The sequence below is a fragment of the Echeneis naucrates genome, chromosome 8 (assembly GCF_900963305.1).
Source record: "Echeneis naucrates chromosome 8, fEcheNa1.1, whole genome shotgun sequence".
In the NCBI taxonomy this organism is placed as follows: Eukaryota; Metazoa; Chordata; class Actinopteri; order Carangiformes; family Echeneidae; genus Echeneis; species Echeneis naucrates.
Genome location: NC_042518.1, coordinates 1,322,617 through 1,348,342, shown reverse-complemented (window position 1 = coordinate 1,348,342; position 25,726 = coordinate 1,322,617).

Genomic DNA, 25,726 nt, shown 5'->3' with positions numbered 1-25,726 from the left:
GTACCTTAACTAATGAGTTGTGGAACAGACTGATATCTCGCCAGTCGGTGACATCCTCACTCAGACCAGTCAACTGTTTCAAAGCGTTTTCTGACTAAAATACCACCTGCCCCACTCAGCTGTTGCGGCAAACAGCTGCCTCCCCAACATGTGGACACCGCTGCAAAAAAACCTAACTTTCCATCAGACCACCGGCAAAATTACAAGGCTTCTCATTCCCGACATCAGATATAGCCGCACTCTTTTGCAAAAGAGTTTTCCGCTCAAATGCTGATTTTATGGCGCCAAATGTGGCTGCAAGAAGAAGCTAAAAGATAATTTGGTTTTTTGTGGCCGAAGGCTGCGGAACAGAGCCGTTAATCCTGCAGATGATATGTCACCTGAACTCTTCGGTCTTTGATGAGCTTGATAAAATAGATTAGTTCAGGACTCTGGAAAACAGAACTTTTAATAAGCAGCTTGTTGTAACACGGATTCACCCCGACCAACAACCAAAGAGGCTCACCATGTCTGTGCACGTGCAGCCTTTTCAGATGTGGCCTGAAACCTCCTGATTATGGCTGCGAACGGTCCGGCGTGTTGCCGATGGAAGGAAAAAGTTCAATCTCTCCATCCATCAACCTGCTGCATTCGTTTTTTCTCGCTGCAGCAGTTTTAATGCGACTCCACGGTCTCCGTTGTGTTAATGCGTCTGCAGTGAGCTCAGGTGAAGGAGGCTCTAATGTCCTGTGAAGTGTGATTTGCTGTTGCTTTCAAATCTTGTAGTTTTGAGCTTTTGTTTGAGATCAGAGGAAATAAAACAAAAACAACATTCTGTTGAATTTCGCTTTGTGCATCTGATGCAACATGATTTTAAAACTGGTCTGGATTTTTAAAACTCTGCTGTCTGAGTCTGGCCTCGCACCAGTTGGACGTCTAATTGATAAGCATTGACAGAAACTGTTTTGGTACTAAAAAAAAAAAACCTCTTCGACACTGTTTGTTGAGATTTGATCTGAATATCAACCGCAAAACAAAAAGCTGGCGAGCTCCTGCCACAAAACAACTCATCCTTTGTGTGACTGCTCTGTTTCTTGGTATAGAAACTGGAGGAGTTATTGCGACACGTTCCTGACAAACATTTTTCTGATTGTTTTGTGTGTCCAGCTGAATCTGCTGCAGGTGCTTCTGCTGTACCAAATTTCTTGTCTGCCTCAAAAAGAGTCCTGTCCAAAAATATTTGAGTCAGCATCTCGTCTTTCAGGTAGTGAAAGAGAAAAAGGCACTCCTGCTTTAGTATCGACTTGAAAATGATCAGACGAGTTAATTAAGTAATTAGTGTATTAATGGAAAAAAAAAACCTGGAGGGAATGCAGCTAACAAGCGTCTGGTTAATTACGTCGGCTACAGTAATGATTGGATCCCCGTCTGACAGTCTGAAGTGGATTTCGAGTGGGATTTCATCGCTGGGTGTGGGTGTTTTGATGGCGGTCTGGTGTGAGTCGACGACAGAAAGTCAACGCCGAGCATCCGTACTTATTCAACACTTTTGATAAAGTACGGTTATATATATATTTCTCTGCTGCGAGCAAACGTTACTGAAGCTGCGTGGTAGCCGCTAATCTGATTGATGGATCATGCATGAGCATTGTTGACACATAAGTGATGGATAGTGTTAATAAAGACTCTTTTTTTTTTCTCCTGTAAAGAAGACAGCAGCGGGCAGCGACAGTCCGACGCTCATTTCTATCCGCCGGCAAACTTCCATTTATCATCACATTCGCCAAAAATCTGTGTATTAGATGTATTTATATTTCCCTTATTCTCCTTGGTCAATAAAGTTTCCCACGTGGCTGAATGATAATCAAGTTAAAGAGATTTTTTTGAAGGAGGCTTTAAAACTGGCCTCAGACCAGCTGTGAGAGTGCGAGTCCTCTCAGGTGTTCCAAAGTGCATAAAAATCCAACGTGGACTTTAAATTCAAAATCCAAAATCAAATAAGCGCAGAGGTAAGATAGAAATATACATATATGAGGAAAGACGCGGATTAAAATCATAAAATACTGGATATTTAACCGATTCGTCAATGGAACTAGATTTCACCAATACGTTTTTGTTCCTTGACCTCCACTTTAGTCTCCTTGTCATTAGACGCTCAGGAGCTGCTGGCACAAACGTCAATCACAGCCGAGCGATGTGATGAACGGCTTCTTCAATGAGCCAACAACAACAAGTGGAATCCTGGCTCGAGAGCCGACCTACTTCCTTGTGCAGCAGTATAATGGAGAAGGGAGAGTAAGTGTCCAAATGGAGCCGGGTATATAAATGACAAGCTTAACACACCCACAAGCTTCAGGCTTGTGAAAGGCAAGAGGGAGCCCACACTTTTAGGTCTTATGTGTGAGCAGAACATTATGTGTTGAAAGCTTCAATGGCTGCCTTCGATTGTTTGCAATACAGACCACATCCACCTTCGCGGGCAGGGGTGGGCTGCAGGATGGTGCAACAGCACGCTGGCAAATGCTGCACTGCACTCTTGCATGGAGAGTTGCTTGCACAGGAGTTTTGTTTGTAGAAACTGTAATGATACCCAAAAGGAAAGTTTTTGTGTTACAGCAGCAGCAGAAAAATGAAGAATAGAATAAACTGAAGCAGTGACTGCAACCCAAAGTCGTGAAAGAAAAAGTGAATCTTCCAGACGAAGATTGTTTTATTTGCACAGAATATCAGATGTCTGTGGTGTCCTTATCAGGACTCAAAGCCAGACTGATCCTTTGAGGAAACAGCCAATTTCTGTTCTCAGGAAGCCCCGTCTGACCTCACCTGAGGATAACAGCATTATGTAAATCATAAGTAATTTCTGAACTGAGATTTTCCTTCCAAAAAAAAAAACCGGCACTTTGAAGCCAAATCACGTCACGTCCAGCTCCTGCAGGTTAGATCCAGAATGAGCCGGCGATGCTGCTACCTGAGCGGATGATGCAGAACAATCTCTGTGACAATGGTCCTTAATCTTCTGCATTTTATTTAAAGATGACTGTGAAGTAATTAAAGCGTCAGCACACACCAGCTGTTTGCCAAAGAATCTATAAATAAACAACGTATTTACTCGTCTTAAATTTGCACCAGCACACTCAAAACAAAATCACCAACCAACAATACCGGCTGCCAAGTTGGCTCAGGTACTCGTCTTTTCGTTCTCAGACCAGATATCTCCCAACTTTATTAATACTCATTTTAAATATTGTTTTTGGGAAGTGAGAGACAACATTAGACCCTGATGTATGGAGCTAGATTTGTTTCAGGGTTGTTGGTGTAAATAGATAATCTGTAAAAAAAAAATAAAATAAATAAATAAATAAATAAAGACTCATTTTCAAACTCACAAACAAATCCAGCAAATAAAACAATAACAGTGAATATTTTTATTTTGATTACATTTACACCTCACATATACATCTCTGGAGCTTCCTGCTAACATCCCAAACTTTCAGCCAGTTTTATATCTCTGAAGTGGAAAAACATTTGTATCTCATTTACGTTTTAGAAGCAGTGGCGTTGTTTTGTCGGGTGGAATCTGGATATTTCTGAAGTGATGCAGGAAGCTCAGAGTTGACAATTAAAGAGAAAGAAAACACAGTTTGGCAGAAAAATGACGGACAAGTCGGGCCATTTTCTTTTCCTTTTAGACTTCTGCCTCCCACAGTGCTAAATCATGGGGCCAAGTTGAGCTCACTTTGGCTACGTGTGTGTGTGTCTTTGTGCGTGTGTGGGTGGTGAAGGTGGTGTTGTTGGGGGGGGGGGGGGGGGGGGGGGCAGTCACAGGGAGCTCTGAAGTGCATCAGTGCCATACGTGTCAGCAGGCCTACACTGCATGCCCGGTCCAAAGGCCAAGGCTGAGCCGTGGAGATCTCCGTGGTCGCCTCCACAGCGCTCTGCTCCCAAAACAGCCGCGCTGCCCACCGAACACAACGCAGAGAGCCGGAAAAACCAACCTCAGAGTCCCATTATACAACACACACCATGTGTTTGGACCGGGGCGCTCTGTTTACAGTCGACATATACAGTATGTGTGTGTGTGTGTATATATGGAGGAGCGCACACTCATCTCAGGAAGTACAGAGTAGGAGGACAGCCCTGCTGCCTCATCTCTTCCCCTCTTCCTGTCACTGTGCGGTGGTGTGGTGCATTCAGGCCTTGTGTTTTGGCACAAAGGCCTCCTACATGCCCGGAGGCCAACTCCTACAGGCCGGTTTCACCCGGCAGGGTTTTCCTCCCACCGCCATCCCGGTCTGAATCATTAACTCTTACCGCGGCTCTCCCACAGTGTCACTGACAGCGCTAAACCTGGCTAATGGACAAGGCAGGGGTCGCTGTCATCTCTTTCCTCCTCTCCTCCGGTTGTGTTACTTCTACATCTCTGAGGTTGCGGTTCCCCGACAGTCTGTAGCTGCGCTTTTTAAAATCAGTTTCTTACTTTTGGTGAGCCTATAATCTGATGGATTCCTTTTTCTACCCGCAAAAAGCAGAAACACACAACCTGAGCAACCACACGGGGCATCTTTTTCTTTCGTCCGTTTGTCCAATTACGCTGCCAGTTCATAAACACATGGATGGACAGCCATGTCATGAAGTGTCTGTTGTTGACCCATCCAAACACATGACCATCATATCATATTAACCTGCTTCATTTTGTATTTTCAACTGGATTTGAATTTTTATTCCTTTAGTTTTATTTCTCACCCTTTGATTTTTTTTTTTTTTTTTTACTCCACCATTGAGATTATTTCTTATTCTTGAATAATCTTTTCCTCTACATCACTTTTTTTTTTTCCTTTCCAGCAAGTGAAGCAGAAAAAAGCGCAGCACTCATGAATCTGGGTCCAGCCTTCCTCACAGAGCTGCTTCAGCTCAGTCATCTTCTTTCGGAGTGTCCTCAGGTCAGTCCTCAGCATCTCTGCTGGATTAAGGTCTGGCTGGTCCATCCCAGAAGGTGGATTTTCTTTGTTTGAAGTCCTTCAGTAGTAGATTTACTTTGATGTTTGGGGTCGTCGTCCTGCCGCCACCAGCTTCTCTCTGAGCTTCAGGTGGACGGACTCCCCGACGTTTTCTTGGAAGAGACCTCGATAAACTTGAGAATTCATTCCGTGAGGCTGAGTCCTGATTCTCCCTCCACTCCTGCGTCACCTTTGGGAGGATGTTTTCATGTTGTGGTGTGTCGTTCCCTTTTTTACACCAGAGAGCTGCACGTCTCCTTCAGCTTCACGGACAAACCTGCAGCTGCTGTTCAGACTTGTCTCAGGGGTGGACCCCCCCGACGTCCCCCGTCCAGCCTTACATGTGGCAGCACTGTGAGCACATGGCTATAAATGAAACGTCCAAAAGGATCAGCTTCTTCCTTTTTTCTGTGTGAAAATGCTGTTAAATGATTCACGTGTCGCATTTTAGAGCTGAACCAGAATACATCAGCGTGACGGAGATGTCGATGAGTGAAGTTACAGCCTCCTCCCACACACGCAACGTGAAACATAAACACAGCGTCAGACGAATAATTAAGTCAAAGTGAAGCAGCAATTCAGGCAGGTTATCAAACCGATTACTCCCTCCTCTTCCTCCTCTTCCTCGCCTTACCTCTCCAACAAACGTTGATAAGAAAAGCTACAGCCTGCTGTCTCACCCCAGGAGACATTTTTCAGTGCGATGACCTTCAAAGAAAAGCCGGTGACATGACATGATTAGTATAAATAACAGTGCAGTGTGTGTGTGTGTGTGTGTGTGTGTGTGTGAGGGGTCAAGGTTGGGTAAGACAGTCACAGGTTCCATGGAAACATTTCTCTGTCGCATCATAGTGAAGTTAAAAGTGCAGAATGATTAAAAATTGATTGTGATGTGACACTTGTGGGCTTTTCAGCAGATTTAGAAGGTTGTTTCAAACAAACAAAAAAAAAAAAACTCAGGCTGAAGAAGTTAGAAAATTTAAATTGAACGTTGAAATAAACAAATCTGAGCGTTGACTGAAGACAGAGGTCAGAGGTGAGCGTCACAACACGCAGCTCACGGCCGTCATAACGAGTCTGGACAGACGTCAGTGCTGTGATTGATGACGGCGCGGAGCAAAGCGGACTATCTCGGTTGTGATCCAGTTATAGTAAGGTGCACATTAGCATATCTTCTTTAATGAAGGAACATAAAGAACAACAACAAAAAAAAAAAAAAAAAAAGCCACGGTCCTCATGGGACTGTTGTCTAATTATTTATTTATTTATTTATTTTTTCTTGCTGGTTGCGCTTGATTGGGCTTGGTGGCGTCCTAGTAGCCCATTCCAGTCACCATCAACTAACTGCCGTACTCTGGGGCCTCAAGACCTGACTTAATCAGACCAGATATACATAAATAGCAGGCCAGCCATATGGTTCCGCGGTGACGGCGAGTTCCTCATTACATCGGCTCTTTAAGACAACGAAGCGAGGAGCTATATTCAGCCAGGCAGCAGGGCTTAAAAAAAAGAAATAAACATCTGCATTATGAGCGGAGTGACGGCCTCCCGTATATGCGTTCATATGTGCTCTATACGTAATGCAACAGCCTCAGGCGCTGCTGCGCTGGCCCCCGGGTCAGCGCCGAGTTGATTTTGAGACATCTAATTTCGTCTTTCGAACACTCCGGTTGTCAAGCAGGTTGGTGGTGGTGGTGTTGGGAGGCGGGGGGGTTTGCATTGGTGCTGCTGGCGGTGGAGTTTGTGGGAGGGAAATCTATAAATGTTTGCCATATATTGTGTCAGAAGCAGTGTAATCGCAGCCCATTAAATCAGCGCGGTGTCCGGTGGGCCAGCTCTGCCGCTGCCTTCGCCATCCGCAGCGGGGTCAGCCGGCCAGGGACCGCCGGGATGATTTAAGGCCCGAGTCGCTGGTTAATAGTTAATGGGAGTGAGTCTTTCTGAGGCTCTGGACGGTTTCCAAGGTCCGGCCGGCTCGGGGGCTGCTGCCTCACGGCCAGTCAAGGCTGCGATTGAGAGGCAGCAGAGAGGTCTAATCGCTTTGTTAAATAACAGTGTCCTTCCCTTCCGTCCTCCGCAGATAGGTGTGCACACAACGGGACAGAAAAACAAAGACAACACAACACACCCGCAGCCGTGTGCCCCTCCTCATCTCCCGCCCTGTCCCGCCGCCAGATTTATGGCTGTCCCCGTCGCCTCGGCAACTTGTTCACCCCAGAATTTTTTTTTTGTCCCGTTGTTCATCATTTTTCCATTTTTCAGGCCCACACACGCGGAGCCATAATTCAGGATCGGCGGATACCTTGTCATTCAGCCATTTCCCGGGGAAAAATAAAGGAGCTGTTTTTTAAGGCGGGTGGGAATAAAACCTGAGGCTTTTACACACAGGCACTTACAAGGGTACCTTTGTCATGTCCCCCCTGTCCATAACTACAGCTGAGAGGGGTAATAAGCCAGAGAGAATCAAGGGCACATTAGTCTGCAGAGAGGAGAAAATACGGACCTACAGTAGGAAGCCATTATTACCACAGGTGTTTTACTAATGCATAAAATGGTCATTATCTGAGCGTCTCCCTCCGCTTCAGAGGTGTTTATTGGCTTATTAGGATCCACACTGACTGCACTGTACCAATTTAATGCCACGGAATTGAAATAGAGCAAGATATTGGAGTTGTGTGTGCAGGAGTAGTTTGAACTGTGTCATGGAGCCTGTTAGTGTTGTTGCCTCCCTGCAGAGGCGACGGCGAGTTTCAACCGGACAAATCCAGCAGGCGCCATAAAAAAAGAAAAAAGAAACACACCACGTGCACGTTTGAGTCCACGTCGGCCCTGTCTGTGTTCTGTACGGGTCTGTGCGTGGAACACGCTGTGGTGCAAACCAGCTCTGTGTGTCTGCACCTCGTTGGCTGGGAGAAAAGACAGAGATTGGGCGAGAGCTGTAGAGAGACTCTCCAGGGTTTAGAGGGAATGCTCATTAAGGCTTCCTATAGCACAGCCAGCTCATTCCTCACAGTCCCAGCGGCTGGCTCTACTACGCTCCGCTTCCCCACCACATCCTCTCCCCTCTCTTTATCTGTTCTCCTCTATTTCTGTCTCCTTCCCTGTCTGTCTCTCAGCCGCCTCCTTTCGCTCGGTCTTCCACCTGCCATTTGGAAGCTCAAACAGCAGATGTTTTGACTGCGAGTCGACACCAACGTGATGCTTGCGTGAACATTTTCTACTTTCCTCAAATGAGAAAATTTTGCAAATATTGTCCGGCTTAAATTAAAGGTGCTGCCGATCTCACCTGCTTTTGTTTCGCCGTGTTGTTTGTGTAGATAGACGGAGGCGACGACAACAAGCGGCTTTTGGATGTTCATGCTGTTTTCTGAAAAAGAAGAATTAAAGAATACTAAACTTTCTCTTTATTGCGTCCATACTGTGTGTTTTAAGGGTGGAGCCGTCGGAACAGGTGGAGCCATCACTTCTCCACGAGCTCGCTGCTGTTTCATAGACAGTTTTATATTTAATGCAGCCGTTTTTGAATCTTCAGCTCCTCAGCTGGTCTCACAATTAGGGGTAGAACGCTCCTCTTTGTTTCTGCCTCATTTCCTGGTTTGAAGTTAATGAGGTTAGTGCATTATTGCAGAAATATCTCATACAGCAGCTTTAAGGGATAAGGCTGCTGTTATTTTATCTTTTTTTTTTTGTTGTTTATAGACAAATCCCCTAAAGAGGGAGAGAGGGAGAGATTTATTTTTGTCCACAAACTATTAAAAACACAAAACTGCTGAGCTACTGCACTTGAATTACATATAACTTGGTTATTAGCAGGAAGTGCATTTTCTCCTGAATCACCAGCAGAAATCACGTGTTATTGCTCTGTGATGATCTGAAGGAAGTCACTTCAGATCTGGATCAGACTCTCTGACTCCTTCTGTGTCCATTCTCATCCTCTATCTTTGATAGTGACGTCCAGAGTCATGTCTCTATGTCGGACGCTCCTATTGGCTCCGGTGGGTGATGTCACAGCCAGTCGGAGAGTCTCTGGATCAGTGCTGAATGTTTATTGTGTTTATTGTGCTGACAGAATAAAGACAATCAGATATTAGGACCTGATTTTTCATCATTACTGCTCCAAAGAATGAGCAGAACTCCTGATCAGATAAAGACAGACACTTCAGATCAGCTGTAGAACGACCCACATAAATGAGAGGAACAGTAATTCCCGTTGGTTGTATCCTTCAGGATCACTTTTCTGTCTCTGTGTCGTTGAGTCCCGACCTCTGCTGCCCCCTACATATGTTTATTTGGCCCAGTGGGGGTGGGTGAGGCTGGGTGAGAGTGGGTCTATTTGCGTGCCTGTGTGTACAGATGAGCGTTAGTGACGTTATCTGTCATGTGGACAGGCAGCCCGCTGTCGGCTTGATTACCACTGGCCAGCCAAACGCTTGACCCGCGAGCGGTTCAGGCCCCGGCGGTGGCAGCGGTGGGAGCATTATCCACCTCCGCCCCTGCCAGTGTATAATGGCCGCACCGTGTGATCGATGGCCTGTGTACCTGTGGAGCCCGGCAGCTACAAAGCCGGGCAGCGCACACACCGGCACACACACAACTGGCTCCCATAAAGGCCAGGAGACACAGCAACTCCTCAGGAAACACCTCCAAGTCACACCCTGACACATGGATCCATTATACAGGCCTGACTAGATGTATGGTATATTCATCATCTTGTCCAAATACACTGCAGTCTCACTGCTGAACCGCCTGAATGCCAAATTGTTCACCTTTGTAACAGATGCTTCATGCATTTTTTATGTCTTTTTTTTTTTTTCTGAGGTTAGAAAATATTGACAAACGTTTCTGCATCAACAACAGCATGCGGATTACAGACGGAAGCGGCGTGTTCTCCAACTTTACCGTTGGACTCCTGACACAGGCCTGACGAGACGTATGGCAACGTCTCGTTCGGCTGAAGTTGTTTCCCTGTGAAAACAGGAACATTCCTTTCGTTCTAAATTTGATAGATTACATCTAACTGATACATTACAGAGACTTGAACAGATTTACTCCGGAAGCTAAATAAACAAGCTCGTTCAACAGGTGATTCACGCTTCCAAGAAATAAAGGCTTCTTTCATCGTCTTTTCCAAATACACTCCGCTCTCAATGCCGATGTGGCTAAAGTTGGTTTTATCACTCCATGCATATTTCCCCTTTTGCTTTGGACAAATATTGACGGAGGCCTTTGCAGACCTTACTGATACTGCTAAGCCTGTATTCCTGCATTATGGAGCATCCTTGTTGGACTGCACAGGTATGGGCCTGAATTATGCAAAGTTCTGCACCTTATAGATTTTTGGGTGCGATATGATTTCAGCTGGAACGATTGTTTTGCATTTTATTTTATGTTTTTATTTTTTATTTTACTTTGGGTCCTGTACCAAACAAGCCTCATACTTTACATCTGGAGAATATAAATGCAGACAGCTGCAAAATTACAGCCCCTGCAATGTTTTTGCAGGAATTTGCTCTCGGCCCTGTTGTAATTTTTTCGATTACGTTTTGATGAATTGTTCAGCTCCAGTTTTTTCCCCTGTAGGAAATGCAACAGAGGAGTTTAAATCCGAACACGTGGGTGATTTTACTGAGCAGCCTGTCTTCTCTTTAACTTGTTCGGCTTTTCATATGAAAGGAAGTCTGGGGACGCCTGTTTAGCCTGATCAAACAGCTCTGCTTATAGTGCGATATGTACTCACATTGAATACATACCTGAGCTGCCGGTACCATCCTGTTCCTGCCCGTCTCCTCCATATCCAACACCCCACCCTACTTGATCTTTTCAAAACTCTACGTTTGTCCTTCGGAGAGCCAAGGTTACCGTGTCCACCGTTCCCTTCCCGCCGCAGCGGAGATCTGTCAACAAACTTCTGAAGACTTTCTCACTTGGCAAACTTGAAGAGGAGCGGGGTCGTCCCAGGAGGTAATCAAGCGCCTTCTCCCGCAACTAGTATCTTTAAACAGAATAGATAAAGGAGGAGCGGGTCACGCCGGAGAGCTCAGGTACTCGGCAGGAAAAGTTCAGCGTATTGATGTGCTGCAAAGGGCTGCAGCTTCACAGAGCGACGCCCGTCAGACCGCAGGCTTGATACCTGCACAGGTAGCCCAAAGGGAGCCGGGTTAGTGCCCAGAGAAATTGACTCTCTGGAAAAAAGATTACTCCCTCCTGCAGTTTCCTTTTTTTTTTTCTCCTCACCTTCTTCTCTCCTTCTTAGCCACATGAACCCGCTTTTCCTCTCAACTTTTGTGGAACAAAAAAAAAAAAAAAAAAAGCACGGATAAATGACTGTCTTCTTCACTGGAGACTAATGATCCACTGGTGTCTTTCAGTCTTGGCACCGAAAGTGGAGAAGAGCTTTGATGATGGAGGATTGCGGCTGACAGATAAAAGCTCCAGCCCCCCCCCCTCCGAGGCGCTCCCCATCTTTCATACTACTTAGTTATGTGTGCCACTGTTATTGCTATGGTAACCCATTGTTATTTTATTTCATCTTTGCCACGAAAGTTCAAGCTGAAGGCAGAGGAAGCCGACATGAATCGAGGTTCCCTTCCCGCTCTCTCTCCCTCTCTCTCTCCGTTAGTCTGCCTCCCTCGTCCTCCTTTGTCCGCGTTCAGCTATTTTTATTTATTTATTTATTTTTTTCCCTCTTGGCTCCGTTCATCATGCGAAATTGCAACGCGATGGCACGTCATCTTTATTTTTCCCCATCAGTGCTCGCTCGCTCCTTTTGTTAGTCACTCCCATTCAGGCCGTCTGATAAACACTTGTGTTTTTCTTACATATATATTTTTTTATATCAGACATCCAGTGACACAATTATACAATGAAAGGTCACGGTATTGAGCGCTACATGTATAAAACTCTTGCAGATCTTTGTATTCTCTTCACTTACTTGCTTACCTTCCTCACCACTTCAGTAAAACAGCTCCTGCTTTAAAGACGGCTTTGTGCAAATTCAGCTGCATTATTTAGAAAATTGCCATCCTGAGCTATTAAAAAGGTAGAAAGAACTTGAAAATGTCCCCCCCCCCACTTCCCCACTCTTCACTTTTTTATCCAAGCACAATTTGATTTGACTTGATTTGATTTGAGCCCTGCCACTTTCAGTTTGAATAAGGTAACCAAGAGTTATTTGCTAGGAGAGACAAGGGGCTCAGCGGCCGGGAGGTTTGATGAATTTTCACGCTGCTTAAAAATTCTAACTTTGCTTTATTCAAATGTAACACATGACTACAAAGAGCCGGTGTTTGATGAGGTGTATGAGATGTAAATGTCGAATGGAGCCTCTCCACTTATCTGCCCCGTCGTGGAAGGTGCCCGGCATCGTAATCATCTGATCTGAATGGATTCAAAGTGTGCTCCTTGATGTGAATGGGTGCTGCTCTATTGCTTTGACGTGGTAGGGAGGAGGTGGGGGTGGTGGTGGGGGGGTTGCAGTAACATTCCCTCGGGGCTCTGTGGATCAGATGGAGCAGGCTGGGAAATGTGTGCTGCAGCTTCTCGGGGATGTCAGATGTAGAGCACAGTTACTTTTCCGGGCATCCATTTTTCCTCCAGGAGGAACACTTCAAATCCCAGCCTCCCGCCTCAGTCACGCTGCATTTGCACCTGATTTTACCTGTAACCCACCCACCCCCCCCACAAAAAAAAAAAAAAAATACTGTGTGCCTCTTCCTTTTCCTGCTCGGTCTCTTTTACACATCATTCCTTTTATTCTTTCATCTCGCAAATCGTGTTTTAACCTTTGCACTCCTTGTCGGACGCCTGAAGCACAATGAGGTCATTTGAAATAACTCCCCCCCTCTCAGTTACAACGAGCCACTCGGGATGAGAGCGTCGGCTCGGCGTCTAAGATGTAAATGTATGTAAATATAAACCATCCTGTGTACAACTCCATGCCTGACTGTGCATAAGCATCAGCATTTCTAGCAGGAATCTACATCAACTCTTTCATTCAGTCGACAAAGTGGCCCACTCCACCGCAGAGCTCGGGGAGGATGTTGGCGGAAAATTTACACCAATCTCAATTGGTTTTAATGAAAAAATTATAAAATATCAGAGCTAAGATTTGAGCTATTAAAGAGCAGATGTTTGGCAATGCGGCAGATGTTTTCGTCTCATCAGCTACGTGCTTGTACAGTAGCGACTGTGTGAGCTCATGGACAAGTGCATGTGTGCCTCTGCATGCAGCTGAGCCTCTCATGCATCTATTTGGGAGGAATCTGAGCTCGACCTCATACAGTTTTTGCAGACTGTGTGCAGCGGCGTGTGCAGTGCACTCGCACAAACACACAACATTTATATTTCACGGTGTGTATTTGCTGCTCGCTGCCTGTTTCTCTCTCTATCCCCCCCGCCACCTCCCTCCTCCCCTCTAGAGGGTCATTCAGCCCCTCTCCCAGCTTCTAATCCCGTCTGTCCGGGGGAGATAGAGGGGAGCGGACGGCTGCGGCGCACCCGGGGCGCCGCAAACACAATCACCAGCCTTTCACAGACACTTAACGGGGCTTTGCGCTTGTTCAACAAGGCAAAACGCGGCAGGAGGGATCAATTTAATACAAGGCCTGACTCAAATGGAAAGAGGGTAAATAAATAAGCAATGACAGCGAGGACTGTCGCACAATTTGTGTAGTGGCTGTCCACTTTTCTCTCAGTCTCTCCTCCGATGCCTTCTGCCGTAGCAGCACCTATATGTTTCCATTTCCTCCCCGTGCAGCATACGGGGACGAGCCGGGGAAGGAGCAACCCCAGCTCCTCGCTCTCATCAGGGTGTGTTATTTTAATAAATCACTTCTGCCATTGCTTGGTACATTAATTCCCCGGGCCCAGAGGGCTATGTTGCCACTAGCAGCGATCTGCATGAGGCGCTAAATGATGTGGGGGATCCCCTGGTGAGAGAACAGAGGCTCTCTGAATCTTCCATCCACCTCAGCCCTGTCAGCTCGGCTCTCACCCTGGGCTGGCCCGGCTTTCCGCAGACATCATAATCAGAAGAGAGCCAAGGCCTCGCCGCGCCGCACATACCAATGAGACGCACATTTAGCCGGCAGGGAAGTCACCTGACACCTCGTGCTGCAGATACAAGCCCCCTCTCATGGCTTCATTAAGCTCCCTCTCTCTGGGGTGTTCATACATGGCATATATATGGTAACTCTATGTTGGGAGGGGGGGGGGCTCTCTCTCTAAACAGAGTTTCAAAGCGACATGTGCACGTTCGCTCTGGGAGCTGCTCACTTTCACACGTATAATCCAAACTTCATACCTTTCACAGCAGTTTAACCCCCGTTCTCCTTCACCTCTCACTTTGCAGGGAGGGGTCCGCTCGTCAAGTGAAACTCCACCATGTTGTTGTGCGACACGACACGATCCTGCGATGCGCGTGAACACAACATGGATGTGAGTGTTTTACAAGGTCGCTTGATTGAATCCGGCCCAGTGTGACTGCACAGAGGCAGGTGTTCGGAGTAACGCCGCCACCGGTCGTGCTGATGGGAGTGATGTGAATTTATTTCTCCACTGGGGGTTTCCAGACACCCCCATTTCCCCTCTCCAACATCCTGACGCATCATGGTAGCTTTTTTCTTTTTCCTTTATACATTAACTCCTTACACAGAGGTGAGGTTGCCATTGGTATGCACAGGCAACGCCGGCAGATTCACCACCCAGAATACCGCTGGGAGATTATACCCTTCCCGCTCCACGCAGCGGGGATTCGGCCATCGTAAATAGAGCACTTGGGAGTGTGTGGTGTGCCTGGAATGACAGAAGACCGCAGCCAGTCAGACGCAGAGCACAAACTCAAGGACTTGCCGCAAATACCTTAATCTCTCATGCTTTCGGTTGCAGTTTTTAGCTTCCTTCCTTTGGGAACTCAGAAATTGTCGCACCGGAGATCCATCTGGCTGATTGTCAGTGTGCAGTGGGCAGCCGTCGGGGCGTGCAGGACATAAGCTACAATCAGAATCTGTCGGACATCAGAAAGAGAAATGTCATATCACATGGCAGAAAGAAAGTGATTTTGGTACTGAGTTGTTTCTGCCATCTGTGTGTTTCATACTTTATGTTAAAACAGAAATTCAGTTCTAATCACAGACTACAGGGGAGAAGACAGTCATGATTTATTTGCTTTTTGCTCCAGTATTAAATTAGTATATGGCTAAATTATTCATTATGTGTTTACATCAAATTCTTTGAAGGAAAGGAGAGCAAGTTGTGGCAGCTCCAGCTTGCAGATCAAATGAATATATGAAAAGGAAGAGTTCTTGTGAAGGGCTTATGTAGTATCAGAAACAAAAAAAAAAACCTGAATGGCGGCAAGAGAGGTAATTTCAACAAGTATAATGACTTGCTGTTGCTATGGTGTGCAATGACACGCAGTGGAAGCCGCGCTGCAGCACCGAGCACAGTGAAATTCCAGATGAGTAGTACTTCAGCAGCAATCCCAGCAACCTATCACAGGATGAAGAGGTAAATAATGTGAGTGGATCCCCAAATGTTTTTTTTTTTTAAGTTACTTAAGCTTAATTAAAATATTTTGTGGTCGTTTTCAATTTTCATCATCAAGCGTTACTGGTATTTTTTTTTTTTTTTTTGTTGTCTTACTTGGGTTCACCCCTGACCCATTAAAACTGCATCTGTACATTTGACTTGAATGTGGGCATGAGGGCTGTCTTAATTAATAAGCAGGCATCCACCAAACTAATCTGCCTGTGTTGTGAAGTCTGTCCTTTCCATTAAGTGGGACTCACATTATCTCCTAATCAAATTAGTCACTTAATTGTGGCCCTCCCTTGATGGATCCCATGAAAAAAGGAGCGGCATGTTTGCTGGAGGGGGATGTGTGAAGATGGAACACGGCTGTTTCATTACGATATGAATTTTTTAATAACCAAAGCGTTCGCTGTCATCTCCTTGCTTTGAACCTTGGCAAAGGGTGAAGTTGAATTTGACATTTTAAACACTCGCAGTGTTGAGTGTCTCGCTGGTGCGTGGGGGCTAAGTACCTCGCCCATGGCCACTACCCAATTGCCCAACAGGGGATTGACCCCTGTCATCCGCTGATCACTGGTCTGCCTTCTTAATCACTTCCCCACGCTGCCCGCCGCCGCGCTACCTGATCTTAGTCAATACGTTGGCTTCTTCAGCCCTGATAGTGCCACTGTTCCCTGAGTCATGATTAAGGAGGGAAACCTTTCAGATATTGGCCTCCAGAAACTCACATTTTAACGGAAAGGGGGGAGGCGACAAGCAAAGGCGTTACCAAGGCTGCTGTGGCTGGCGTCCATGAGGAGGGGGAATCCGTGGGGAAACCCCGCTCGTCTGATGAATGGCGGCATGTGTGGTCGTTTGTCCCGCTGATGGAGTTTTATCCCCTGCCCTTTCAGAGCAGCCAGACAATAAAGAGAGCCACAGCCAAGCGTGACAGGTTAACCCAACAGTAATAGAATACTCTTAATAGTCCGGCTCGAGCCAAAGTTAGCGGCGGGTCCGGCCAAATCGCCAGGCCACCTTGGCGTTCAGAGTGCAGGGGGATGCAACACTAGCTCTCGCTGTTGTCGGACAGGGGGGCAAGGACAAAGAGGGCAGCCTGATGGCTTAATGGATGGTTTGATGGCTTCATAGGGTGAAATTGAAGTTGGTGAGGGCAGCCAAACAGATGAAACAGAGCAGAGGGGGCATTATACCAAACAGAAATTAGCCCTATATAAGCACAACGCCAGCCGGCTGCATCACTACTGTGTTTTATAGGAATCCTTGAGCTTAAAGCGAGGTGGCATTGTCTCTGCCTCGCCTTCGTATGGAGAATGATTTATAGCGGATGCTATGACACGGTGGCAATGCCGATACAGGAGGTAGAAAATAAACACGATCAAACTGCGCAAACAGTCAGAGGAGATTTAGATGATGTTGTCATGACGTTGACGTGAATGTGTCTGTTTTCTGGCAGATAATCCTCACAAAGAAGAATCCTCCGGGCTACACGCACCCGCGCAGGCAAGAAGAAGAAAAAAAAAAAAAAAGCTTCTCTGTCGGTGTTTGTTTCTGTAGCACCTCTGCTCGCAGTTTGTCATGTCTGACTTGGGCTTTAATTAGGCCTGCGAATTGAAGCGGCGGCGGCAGCAGGGCTGGGAGCCCTCTGTCCACAGCTCAGCCGTCCTCCAAGGCGTGTCCTCGGAGGACCTCTCTGCTCTGTGTGGTTAAGATAATAGATGCTCGCTCAGAAGATGTTAATTGAGGGGAGATAAAGTGCAGTAGTGGCTGGAGGGATGCAATGTGCGGGGGTGGAAGGGAAGGAGGTTGGTGGGGGGAGGCTACCTGATTAGAGGCTGAGGTGTTTGACTTACAGTTCCCTTTTTTTTTGTGATATTCTGTTAGATTTTCAAAAAGGAATACAAAAAAAAAAAAAAAACAAAAACAGAAGAGCAGCATGCATCAAACACGTCAGGCCCAAAAAGACAGTTGTTAAAGTTTCTCCTCAATCATTCGTGTTGCTTGCCGCCGTGCCGTGCCATGCTGCGCTAGCCTTGCAAGACCCGATAAGGCCAGGAGGATTAATATATTTTACCTTTCGGTAGCTGCTGCAGCAGAGCGGGGCTGTCGGGCAGGGCCGCGGGAGGTGGAGGTGATCGTGAGAGTTTTTGGAGGAGCTTTATTTTTCCGTGAGGGGTTGAAGCAGCGACGTGACCGGAGGCCAGAGTCTATACCAAGGCCGAGAGAGAAGTGATCTTACCGAAACACGGCAGAAGTGACAGAAGCTACATTGATCGTGGCATATGTCTGGAACATGGAGGAAGTAAAAGAGAGAGAGAGAGAAAACAGACCCTCTGTCAGCCTGGGAGAGGACGGAGGGAGGGGAGGAACAAAAAAGGCAGAAAACAGTGCCAGCAGCCTCTATAATTGCCTCAATGCCGCTGGGATTGCTTTCATTCAATTGAAACGTTCTCGTTCTCTGTACATTTCGAGGTGGAGCTGGAGGTGAGGATGGTGGGGGCGGAGCCGGGGCCGGGTGGCGTGGCGTGGGCGGTGCGGGAGAGGAAGGGGGAGGGAGGGGAGATGCTGACGGTGCCCTCCCTCTTCCTGTACCGTATCGCCCTCATTGCTGTAGCGGCTGAATCTCTGGCAACAGTGTGAGCAATAGAGAGAGAGAGAGAGACACAGAGAGAGAACGAGAGAGAGAGGGAGAGAGAGCGAGTGAGAGCGAGAGAGGTAGCGATAAGGAGGTAGGTGGACTGCACATCAGACCTGTCAGATGTGGTTGCGCACCCAAGTGCAACCCCACATGTGAGCGCTTGTGTGTGTCTGTGTGTTTTATATTTCCCAAAGACAACCAGCCCCCCCCCACCCCTCATTCCTCTCTCCCTCCCCACCTCCTACATAACACACACATACACATTCCCTGAGATATCCTTTATTTCTTTATTTGGGCTCCTGTCGGTGCTTGCATTAGATGCTCTGCTCCCTCCTCCCTCTTCTTCTTCTTCTCCTCCTCCTTGTCCTGCTCTTCTCTCCTCCTCCTCTTCCTCCTCCTCCTCCTCTCCCCTCTCTCTTTGCCGCTCTCACAGCCTAGTTTTCTTTTTTTTCCCTCTTCAATCTTGTGTGTGCAGGTTGTATCTGACGGAGGGACCGGTGCCGTGCTCCCATCCCTGCGCTCCTCCAACAACAACAACTGTGAGTATTCTCATGCTAATTTGGCCCCTCCAGCCTTCCCAATGTCGGTCTCTCCTCTTTCTCTCTCTGTCTCTCTCTCCCTCTTTTTTTTTTTTTTATTCTTTATTTCCTCTTTAATGTTTTCATCCGCCGTGCCAAATGCAGGAGCAGCAGCGGCGGCGGCGGCATAAGCAGCAGCAGCGCGGGAAGGAAGGGAAAAAAAGAAGTGGAGACAAAAAAGGGATTGGGAGAAGATGCACAGGAATAGAGAGGATGAGAGGGGAAGGGAAGAGGGGAGGGGAGAGAGAAGGGAGAGACGACGGGGATGGGGGAACGAGCTCTCTGCTGCCGCCGCGAGCAGCCCGCTCTGCTTTCGGAGGTGTTTCTCTTGGAGGATGGTGGAATTGCTGGAGGGATGAAGGGGGCGGGTCTTGGTTTGTGAGTAGATAGTTGTGCGAGAATGATAGGGGATGTTGTTGACAAGCACAGAGTGGCTCATCAGGCAGCCGGGCAGCTGGAACCGAGGTTTCCTCTGTTGACTAAACTTCTGATTCATCCATCACTTTCCATATTTACACACACACACACACACACACACACACACCGTCCTGTCCTCAGCCTTTCACACCCTGTTTTTTACATTTTTTTATTTTTATTTTTTGGAGCAACGACTTTTTCCCATCATGCAGTCGGTTCTCATGATGAGCTGCGTTTATGTATGCATGTATGTGTGTGTGTGTGTGTGTGTCTGGATGGGAAATGAATCACAGATGGATGTGTGTGTCGGTGCAACCCTTCACCAAACTGTGCAGAGCATATGTGTGTGTGCATGTTTGTGCCATTCATAACACGCACTTCATTTTAATGAGCAGCTGCGCAAATGAGCTTTTCCCATTCAGCATTTCTTCTCTCACACACACACACACACGTGTGTGTGTGAGTGTACCATTAAAAGCTTGTTGTTCGTGCAGCCAGTGACACGTTAGCACAGAACGATGCACCATCACAGATGACCTCGTATGCATCTCTATATGTAGATACGTGTATTAAGTGTGTGTGTGTGTGGGTCAGTAAGTCACTGTCCATTCCCACACACTGCCCTTTGATCAAAGGGCCACATTTAGTCCTCCCACAGCATGTGTCTGAGCCATGTGCTGTGTGTGTGGGCGGGCACTAAGATGAATAGGCCCGGTGCCCTCATTGCAACGCCATGGCTAATGGGCACGCAGGTCAGCAGGGGTGGACACGCACCCAACTGAGCAGAAATGGACCCAAAAAAAAAACAAAAAAAAAAAACCTCTCTCGGGCCTTTTTTCCGGGTTCGCCACAAAAAACACGAATCTTTGTAAGAAGAAAAAACATATTGGGCCACCACACAAACACACACACGCAGACACACACAAACAACAACGACAACAAAATAAAAACACCAACAAAAAATGCTTGCAAACACACTTTGGCAGATTCGTTTGGCAGAGTAAAAGGGATTGATCTGAGCGTGGCAATTAGGCAAATTTCAGAACTAAGCATCTGGCGAGGCGAGAACGCTTCGCCTGGCAGAGGATTACCATTTTAGTTCCATTTTGAGACGACGCAGCCCAGAATGTGTTATTTCACAGCACTCAAGCAGCATGGCGGCTCAGGCGAAAACCAGCACATGAGGGATCTTCGAGCAGCGTTTACATTGTGTTCCGTATGTATGTTGATGTGACCCGCTAACTACGAGCGTCGATTAATGCCGTTTGGGGCGTAACCGTGTGCATTTCTGAGCCGCGGCTTCCGACCTCCCTCTCCCTGGCCTTTATGAAAATGAATCGTCGGAGTAAAATGCCCGGGATGATAGCAGCCTGCCGATGAGCTTGCTTTCTAAAGTAGGCTGATATAAATGAGAACCATTCCCCCAATTACAGAAGATTAGGTTACCCTCCACCAATCTGAATCCTTAAATCCCTTCTGTTTTTACAGCTCTGTCTGCCGAATGTAATTCAGCCCTGAGACCTGGGCAGAATAGCAATAAAAGAAGGTAGAAACTTTAGCAGTGAAACCCAGGCAGTAAAAATATCCATTGGGAGAGAGCTAAAGCACATGATAATTGACACAGCGCTGTGTTGCACTTGGCTGTAATTAACTGTGTAACAGAGGTTGTCAGTTGGAAAGGGAGAAAGCCCAGACTCTCTCTTCGTGCATTTAACACACTTGAAAGTGCAACATTTATCGTGTCTTTCCAGCCTTCACCGAGGGGTGCGTTTCAGGTTAGCGTGGGCCTCTCGGCCGTATTTATCCACATCTTTTTACTACAGGACCAGTTAGACATGATACACATGCTTCTTTCAAGAAGAGGTGGAAAAAAATCAAAAGCTGCCATTGTTTCTGGGCCGAGAGCACACCAAAAAGGAATATAGGAGAGAAAAAAAGAGCTTATCATCTATTTTTAGTGCGCTTTTCCTCATTGTTGCCTGGGCCACGATTCATGCTTACGTCTGGCAGTTGTGTGCCATAAACTATGTTGTGCTTCACAGCCAGGCGCTGGCTGGTGACAACTCTCACCCACACATTAGTGATCTATGAGCCATACACCACGGGGGCCCCCCGCTGCCTCGCCAGCCGCTTTCAAATGCGCAGGACCACAACAATGTCATTCTCCCTGTGTGATAGCACCCATATGCGCCGAGAGCACCTGTATTAGCGTAATGCGCCGGCCCTTTATTTCTCATTACTTATCACAACCGGCTCGACGCTGTAGCCGAAAGAGGTGGGGAGGAAGAGAAAGAGAATAATAAAAAATAAAAAAATAAAAAAAAAAAGCTCATAAAGATAAAAATCACATTTCACTAGAGGGTGCTTGCGTGACAGTGATATATGCTGTGAGCATCCTGCCACCTCATTGAGATGGGAGTGAGTTCTGGGTGGCTAAATCAATTTGTGCAAAGGCCGTTGGCGCAAGTATTGGTTTCGTGATATGATCTTTGTTGTCCATTTTTAGAGGTCAGCGTGAGCGCAACGACAAGGGCAGAGAAGAACCTGACTGCTTTTTCTGCCTCGTTCCTAGCCTGGTAAACGATCTCCCCCAAGAGAATTGTGGGTAAAGTCAGTCTTGATCCAAAAGGTATATGGGTTTTTGATTGTTTCCCCAGGTTTAGACACTATAGATTCTCTATTAACAATGTGCTTTCATCCATTACCGCATGCGTCTTGATAGAGTGTCCGGAGCCAGAGGCAAGCTCGGTCCATGCATTAATCGCTGTAATTACTCAGTGAGGGTGACAGTGATTCTGGAGGTGTGTTTGAGTAGATACACCAGTGGAGGACTGTGGGTTGGTGGTGGTGATGGGGTGTGTGTGTGTGGGGGGGGGGGGACCAGTCGATAGATAAACCTGACTCCCTCTGATGTTAGAGATCTCCGGTCAGGAAGAAGAAAAGCTTTGAGATGTCAGCAAGTGAAGCAGTTTCCATGAATCCATCTCCTGAGCTGGTTGTTTCCTTTTCCGTTTGTTTGTTGTTGTTGTTGTTGCTCTCTTTGTTTCGTGGCTTTTTGCAGATGCTCTTCAGTCCTTTGATGAACACAATGTGCGTAGGTAACAGTGTGAAGTTCCCTTTCATCCAGTCCACCAAGGAAGACGTCATATAGTACCGGCCACACTCTTAAACTGACTTGTGATCTCTGGGAAGCGCAGTGCAAAATCACCACAGCAACGACTGCTTAGCAACAAAGATGTTGCCAACAAAAATAAATAATAATAATAAGAGTAAAAGAAAAAAAAAACAACTAAATAATAACAAAAAAGAGGGGTGATGTCTCAATAATCAGATGATTTAGTCTGTTGGAATCGAACTGCCGCACCAGTTTTATGGCACATACCGCTGCGACGCGGCCGTGCAGATGTTCAGTCTGAGAGACGCTCGTAAAGAAAAGGAAGCCGGTGGTCAAATCAAGGCTGTCAAGTCAGGGAAATAAAAGCGGAGGAGGGAGAGATGAGCACGCCGCAGCTCCGAGGGCTCCATATTGTGTGTACAAGGGCAGCAGAGTTGGTCTTTGTGTGTTGACGCTCTCGGAATGTGTCTTATAATGATGTCAATGTGCCAGTTAATCAGGACGCCATTGTTGGTCATAATAAGTGAATGGAATTTAATAGATGAACGTCTGCCACTCTTCCTTCTTATCTCACGGTGACTTTCAGCTCCCTTGCACCGCCTGCAGCAAGTAATCATGGGAAATATACGACTCGGAGACGGTGTTTTTAATTAAGGGCAGTTCTGAGCATCATTGGAGGGAAATAAAAAGGGACGATTGGACACGTGGGAAGAGTTTCACTCTGATTTTGCGCACGAGGGGGCAGTTTTTTGTTTTTTCTAGGTTTGGTTTCTTCATTAAAAAACGCAGCAGAATCAGGTCTGATAACTGGCGGCATGCGGGGAGAGGAAGCCGGGCTGGAACGGCGGAGTCGAATATGTGAACATCTCAGTGCTGATGTGTGCAAAGCAGAGTGTGTGTCTGCAGGGGAGGCTTTGAAATTTCATCCACTCCATCCCTTTTAACTCGGCAGAGGGGATGTGTGTCTCGCTCCAGTTGGCCAATGGCTGTTAGGAAGCTCCTGAACACCGCCCCCCCACCCAATACCGCCCCCACCACCACCACCATCACTATCCCTCCAACCATTCACACACACACACACACACACACACACACACTCGCGCTGCGCTATCTGCCTCCCCTCCTCTCCCCCCAGCTGCTCTTCTACTCCACAGACCTGCATTGTGTCAGATAGTTTAATGTGAAATTGCTTTTCTTTCAAATTTCCCCCTGGAAACGCAGGTCGTTGCAGAATGTTACATCTCATAATGGCGTGTTATTGTTGTTCTTTCATACGAGTCCTTGGCTTCTGAGAGCGGGATTTTTCGGTGCGGAGCTGAGGTCACACTCGACTATTTTTCCCCTCCGCCACCCGCCCTTCTTTTCCTTTTTGCCATCTCAAATTTTACGCCGAGCTCCTCCTCCTCTGTGGTCACTCTGCTGAAAAATGTACCAACTCGCTCTGTGATTGCGCCGTACATTATCGGGGCTGAAATTTAATTTGCGGACGGACCCTGGTGGTGGCGCTCGCAGGCCCGACCTATCAGAGACACTTTGTAAGGGCCCTGGAAGAGCCTCCTGGGGTGATCCTATCAGTCAGACACACTGTCAGCAGACACACTCAGTTAGTCAGCACTGAGTCAGAAATGTGGCCCAGCCAAACCACACGCCACCGTTGGCTGCTCCGCTGGGCCGCTGCTGCGAGCATCGCACTCCCCCGCCTGCCAATCAAAGCTCCAGCAAGGACGCTGACCTTTGTTCCCCCTGTTGAAATAAATGCTCTTCAACAGGTGATCCACCCGACATCCCTGCCTCGGCACCCTCAAGTTTAAATATAGCATACTCTCCTCTCTTTCTTTCTTACCCCCCCTCACCCCACCTCATTCACATTAGCCTGTGTTTGTGCCAGCAGCTCTGTAGGATGTACTCACATTCTTTCATATATTTTCTGACTGTATTCGGAGCGCAGTGTCAATAATGATCACCTGTCTTGAAGCGGTCATTAGCGTCTTCCACTCCCTAGATTTACATGAATACCTTGCGCTTAATGTCACGTTTCTTCACTCAGAATGTGCAACTTTGAAATGCAAAGCGAGGAGGCCGGGGGGGGGCAAACTGGGCAGCTACGCACCTTTGCCTTCCTTTATTTTTACTTACACATTTTCATGCCATTGACTATCAAAATACGTTAATCTGAAGTTGCTAAAGGCTGCTTTTATTACAGAGAAGGTCAATTTTCAAGGCATTTCATCAGTGGGGGGGGTGTTTAAACCAGCTTGTTACCAAGAGAACCAAGAGGACCTTCTTCTGCTTCATGCTGCTCTAATTGGATCCATTTTTATTTTCATATGATTTTAAATGTCAAGAACGGAGTGCACGCAAAGTGTTTTGAATTTGCTGAAGAAGGCCTCAGTAACTTGGTCAGACGAGGTGAAAGCATATCGCTTTAGGATGAAAGGGAGACATTCAGTAACAAGGCTCAATGCAGCCGAGTTTCCGCCGTTGAAAAAGAAAGGAGCTAAAAAAAAAAGGAAAGGATGATTCACTGCTTCTGACCTCGTCCTTGGTCCGCTGAGAACATAATGTCAAAAGTTGCCAACGCCTTCCTTCATTTGACAGAAGCAAATCCTCAGGAAGGACTCTGTCTTCTCCCCCCTCCCCTCCCTCGTCCTCCTCCTCCGCCGTGAGAGGCTGCAGTGGTCTCTCCTCATGCCTGTGTGGGTTTCCCCCTGGGTGCTCCGGTTCCTGCTCGTGGGCCCCAAAGATATGTAAGTTTGGTGGACTGAAGAGTTTCAGTTCCTAAGCTCCCCAAATTCATGAATGGAAATGTGCTCGGTCACGTCGTGAGGAAGCAGCAGCATTCTGGTGAAACAGGGCGATGCAGCGACTACACATAGGCTGTGCAGCCAGTGCTGCTCAAAGGGAACGTTTAAAAAACATTCCTTCTCTGCTTCAAACTTCCATTTTCACAATCACTTGATAACAAGCAACAGAAACGCTGCAGGAGTGACTGTGGTCAGTGAGGAGCAGAGGAGGAGGAATTAGTGTGACGTTGAACAAAATGTTGGACCCTGGATGCCGCAGACATCTGCCTGCTTCTCATTCCACGTCCCTCAGGTGGTTATTTTAAAGCAAACCGTAATCCTTCCAGCGTTGTTTGAGAAAAGGAAGCTTCTTTACTCCGGTTTCTTTCTGAATCATAAGTAGTGAGGCGGACTGAGTTTAGGTATGAATGCTGATGAGTTCGATCCCACAGCTCAAGCTGCTGCACAGATCAGAACCCTGCAGGTCCGGGTCTGGGCCAGAAGTCTGAACCCCGTCGCCGACTAGCTTAACTGCTACAGAGCTGCAGAGTCAGAAATAAATCACCGGAGATGGTCAGAGTTCAGCTTTACTCTTTCACACGAGATAACCTTCTCCTTCTTAGGCCGACCTATTTGTCGAAAAAGTACCTTCCATCGCCCCAAAAATAAAGATGTCAAACTTTTCCAAA